At 35.4% G+C, this 5,603-nt stretch overlaps 1 protein-coding gene across 1 annotated transcript in view; it reads left to right on the forward strand.

The window, feature by feature from the left end:
• Positions 1-5,603, forward strand: part of LOC117613981 (zinc finger MYM-type protein 1-like) — a 14,340-nt gene that overhangs the window by 7,885 nt on the left and 852 nt on the right. The gene's annotated exons all lie outside the window — the stretch shown is intronic.

Genomic DNA, 5,603 nt, shown 5'->3' on the forward strand with positions numbered 1-5,603 from the left:
CTCCATAATATGATTGTGGAGGATGAGTATGATTATGATGCTTTAGAGGTCTACGAACCGGATCCAATGAACACGGCCTTGACACGGATTTATGAAAGGCCCATGGGGCCAAGTGGAGAACCGTTTGAGCCGGAACCGTTGGTGATGGATGGTCATTTCATGACCCGAATGATAGATCGATATACAGAGATGCAATCTTTGTATATTCATGAAATGCGTCAAGTTCACTTGATGGAGCATCTATGGGCGGTGAAAGGCAATGAAGATGAATGATGAAGCATAGATGCTTTGGTTATGTTTTATTTAGTTATGGTTTGGTTGTGTTGTTTTTTATTTATTATGGTTTGGTTGTGGTTTGTTATTATTATTGTGCCTTGTTTGTAGTTTTTTTTATTTTAATTATGTTTTGTTTGATGTATGGAATATGTTGAATAAAAAGGTATTTTATTGAATGCTTTGTTTATTAAATAAAGAAAGCCAATACAAGTCATTAAGAATTACTACTACTAAAATAAAATACATGAATTACAACAACTTTAATAGAAAACATGAAAAATACAAATACATAAAAGGTATGCTAACTAATTTAATGGTTTCCATCATTTAACCAATCCGTGTTGCTAGGCCCATCATCCCGAAAAAGTCTTCTTCTCATAACATCCCTTCGTTCTAGCTTCCAAAATTGTTTTGTTTCAGGGGACATATGACTTGTATCCATCGCCATGGTTTCCCGATCTGTCTTGTCCATATCTTTTTTGCGCAAATACTCCCTTTCTCGTGCATACTCGGCTTGAAGGGCCAACTCGTTATCCTGGCGTTTCTGCTCCATTTCAATTCTTATGCCGTTTTGCCTTGCAATTTCCTCCAAAAACTTTGAATTATTATTGCTTGAATTACCCGCTTTCTTTGCCTTCGCGGCCTTTCGGCCAATGGGCCTCGGCTCCTTTTCGATGGGTGAGTCTTGACTCATAGGGGAATCGAGAGGTGAATCCGATGTCATTGAATCATGGAGTGGTGTCTCGCTTAACATAACGGCGGGACCCGTGGGAATAATTATGAAGCGTTTGCAATTTTTCACCACCTCCCAACATTCATGATGGTTGAAACTTTTTTTGCCTTGCCCAATTGCACCAAACAACATCTGTGCTTGAATCATCTATTAAAAAAATAATAATGGAAATGCAAGAAATATTTAAAATATATTGGATATGCAAGTAACAAAAAAAAAATAATGGAAATGCAATTAACCTTACAAATATATCGGAAGTGTAAGAAATATTCAGAAACAATTGAAAATGCAAGAAATATTAACAAAATATTGAAAATGCAATAAACATTAGGAATATATATATATACATATATATATATATATTAGGACATTAAACTTAATAAAATGAAAATTACAAAATACTTACCTCGTTAGTAAGATTTTCCCCGCTTCTATGGTTGTCCATCGTTTTTGCCAAGGCATCTCTCCATTTTGCCAACTCTTTATTGAGAATTTTCCACCTACTAGACAATGCCATTTTGGTACGAGTTGACCCCGGAATTTTTTCAGAAAATTCGGCATGAATTTTTTTCCACATATAAAAAAATTTCATCTCATTGCCTGACACGGATAATGACAAATTTGGAGCCAAGGCTCACACAAGGAAACATCTTCAATGATGCTCCACGCCCCTCCGGTTTCGATAGAAGAGGCTATAAAGATAAGAAATAAAAATACAATTTGAAAGAGAGGCAAATGATGAGTAAAGAGTGAATAATAGTAGAAGTATAAGAAAATGTATGAGGATTGGTATTGAAAGTGAAGGATATTGATATGTATTTATAGAAGAAAAAAAATTCAGAATTTTTTGGTATTTTTAAAAAAAAAAATTCGATTTTTTTTTCATAATTTTATTGCCAAAAAAATGTCAGCTGTTGGAGTGGAGGAGGAAAAGGAAATTAGAGCGCCCAGGCCTTGACACCTGTCTTCTACCCGTTGGAGCTTGCGCAAGGCTGACATCAGCGCACGTGAGTTTAAATTTTTTTTACGGTTGGCGCGCAAAATTTAAACTCGCGCGATGACGTCGCACTGACACATCGCCTAATGTCATCAGCCATCGGGCTCGAGCTCGGGCGAAACTGACCCTCGGACCAGCCCGTCGTCGTGAGTCCCACTCCCAGTCTGGGCTTAGGCACCTCACTGAAAACGAATTTTCGCGCAACCCTCTCCCCCCACCGCCCAAGACTTGGGCTCCGCGCTGGAAAGGCTCCAAGGGCTTGTACACGCGCCATATAAGGGAGGTCCAACGCAGATGTCCCCATTTGATTGATTTTTACATCTGTTCCTTTCCTATTTCTCAACCACTCAATTTTCAATTTTAGAATAAGCCTTTTTTTATGCTTTTGCTGCATTTATATAACTTTTGCTTTTATATAGCTTTTACTTTTATATAGCTTAACCGATTTCCAGATTCAACAAAATAAGAAAGATAAAAACTATGTACATTAAGTTACTATATAGGTTAATATGAGGTTTTGTCCCTTGAATTATACCATAATTGTGAAAGTGATATATAAATTGTTTCTTCTATATAGCTTTTGCTGCATTTCTAAAGAATAATAGTAAATTAACAATTTATCGAGGGACATCGGTAAAGCTATATAAAAATAATTAAAATTTTTCAAATATACTTTTTTTTTTATTCTTCTATCTCATGGAATAATAAACCCTTGAAGATAAATTTTGATACTAGCCAACTTGAAAAGAATAATAATAGATAGAACGTACTGAAAATTCTTATTAACCATCTTGTCAAGAATATTCTTATCTGGATAAGATAAAATAGTTGAAATTGAAACACACCAACAAATTAAAAAGCAGGTTTTGTTTGTTTAGTGTATGGACTGCATGTGCATCTTGTGTTTGGGATTTAAAAATTGTTGTGGTTAATAAAAATTTATCACCTTAATTATAATGTATTCAGAATGCCAAGAAGCTCAACTCAAATCCCCCATAAATATTGGGGTCAAATCTATTTGAGATTTCAGATAATCTAGTCTAAACTTAGCACGACGTGATGATGATTTGAGAGAACTCAAATATCCCATAAACATTGGGATCAAATCTATTTGAGATCATTTCAAATGACTGCCTCTCTCGGATTTCAGATGACAATCTAGTCTAAGCTTATATCAAATCTAGTTAGTGCACAAGCAAAAGATTTTCTTGTTATTTTTTTTAATAGATTTTTTATCATCAAATATTGAATTTGAATTCATCCAAATTGGTGTGTGATTTCGTCCTCTGTGTTGAGCTTCCAGATAGAGCAGACCCACTTACAAGAATCTCAACCTCTCACCTCCCCCATATATTGGATCAGACGAATATATATATATGCAGCAATTAGTTGACTTTTCATTCTCATCTTTGGACTTTGGAGCCGTAATATATAAATATGTATATCTCTACCCGTGAGGATTGACCTTTAATCACTTTCACCATGGTTCTTAATTATGATTACGTACGAATCTACTTAAGAAATATAGATGCTTTCTTTTCATTTTCTCTAAGATGTTTGCCATGAGGCGAGAATAATATATACGAGATTCATTTTTTATTGAAGTAGGGTAATGTTGTTATAACACTTGTGTTTTCACACAATCCTTATATATTGTTAAATTGTGAATTTGAACCAAACATTCGAATAAAAAACAAGACAAACCGTCTAACAAAAAAAGGAATTCGTGAATCTCACGACCGGTCTTTGTTTGTTTGTATAATACTCAATGGCATCACTAGTTATATGTATCTTTCAACAATTATTGAACCAAGATTAATAGGTATTGAGCATGACCAATGAGCTATGCAAAAGATTAAGATATATAAATAGATATATATAGAAGTGGTTATGAAAATCCCGACATCCCTCGCCAAAACCGTGTTTTGCTCTCTCTTTCTCTCTCTCATTCGATCGTGGCTACGCGTTTCTGAGTTGTACTCAAGCTTGCACATCACCTGCTAACGACAGCAGTGAGCTCAACCCCCCCAAATTCTAAAAATACTAACAAGACTACAAGAAACTGTTGCTCAAGCCCTAAAAACAAATACCACCGCCAGCAGACAAAACGAAGACCAGACAAATGACCAAAGTTTCCAAGAAACTGCGCATTGAAAAAGAAGTAGAAACAAGTTGCCAAGAAGAACTAAAAGACTAGTGCAAGAGGGTTTGATTAATTCAAGTTGACCAGGACAGCATTCTTGGCAGCTTTTCCATTTCTTTGTAGACGTACACTTGCAATTGTTTTTTGTTTGCATCTGAAGCTTTATATCTTAATTTGACCATAGGAACTTGCGGTTGGCATTGCATTTTCAATCGAAAAGTGCCCATTTCTTCGCATGTGCAATGCTTAGAAATTATTGGAAGAGTGTGCATGCATGGTTCACTAGTAATTGTCTAGTACTTTAAAGGACAATGGATATGATATTTTGTTTTTTTTAGGCCTACCACTTAATCAAGAAAGTGAAGGAAGAAAGAAAGACAATTGAAGATCATACGTGTTATAACTCAAGCCAAGTTCGACCAACTAACTGTTAGTTTACTCGTATATCTATCTTTTCGGTGTTTAAAGAGGTAAGCAACACTTAAGTAGTATGATTCAAGTGATCTTTCAAACACTCAAATCAAACATATATTGTGGTTCATTGTACTTGCAACTTGCAAGTTCAAACAAAACTTGTTCATTGATAAAATGGACAGAAACCGTTAAATATGGAAGGCACCCAGAAGATTAATTGTGACAGCAATAGCATGTCTATGATAGAAATTACAACCTCCACAATACCGTAGAGTGGACTGTCCCTTTTCATGTGTATCCGACTAGAAGACAACTAAAGATTCTAAAGAGTTGGCTTTTCTTTTGGTCGATTCTAAAGAGAGTTAGCTAGCTGTAACCTTTGCCTGTTCTCGCATATCATGTTATACCATACATTCCCAATCACAACGACGACGTTTGATGAAAAGTTTGATCTTTCTTTTGTCCTTGCTTAGTACGAATTAACGTATGAGTTGAATGGACGGTGCTAGGCTTCGTTAAAGACAATCGGAATTATTTCCCATTCCAATCAAACTTGATTTTTTTCCCCTCCTTTAATAATCGATCAAGGATAACAAGACAGTGAAAATGACAAGGAATACTTCTACTTTCACAACCCATCTTGTCTTGTGGCTAGCATCTTGTCTCATTTCACATAATCGTGGACCTTCACCAAAGATATCGCTTGTTAAAAGTAGTTTGCACATAAAGAGAAGAAAAAAAGTCAATTATAGTCGTCTAGTTCGGAGCACTCAATAACAAGTAAAGATAAGCTTAAAATTACAAATTATTACACGCCTTCTATTTAACTATCAACTTAACTGATATTTTGTAGCGTGGCACTCGGTAGGTCTTCAAGTTCAAATTAACTGAAGTTATAGGTCTTCGATTTGTAATTAACCCTAATAAGAGCTTTTAAGTGGCCTGGCTAGGCTGGCTTCCTAGATATCCTCTTCTTTCCTACCAATAAGCTAAAGACATTTGCCGCTCTCATATGAAAATCAATCCCTAAACTCTCCTTT

The sequence above is a fragment of the Prunus dulcis genome, chromosome 1 (genome assembly GCF_902201215.1).
Source record: "Prunus dulcis chromosome 1, ALMONDv2, whole genome shotgun sequence".
Taxonomy (NCBI): domain Eukaryota; kingdom Viridiplantae; phylum Streptophyta; class Magnoliopsida; order Rosales; family Rosaceae; genus Prunus; species Prunus dulcis.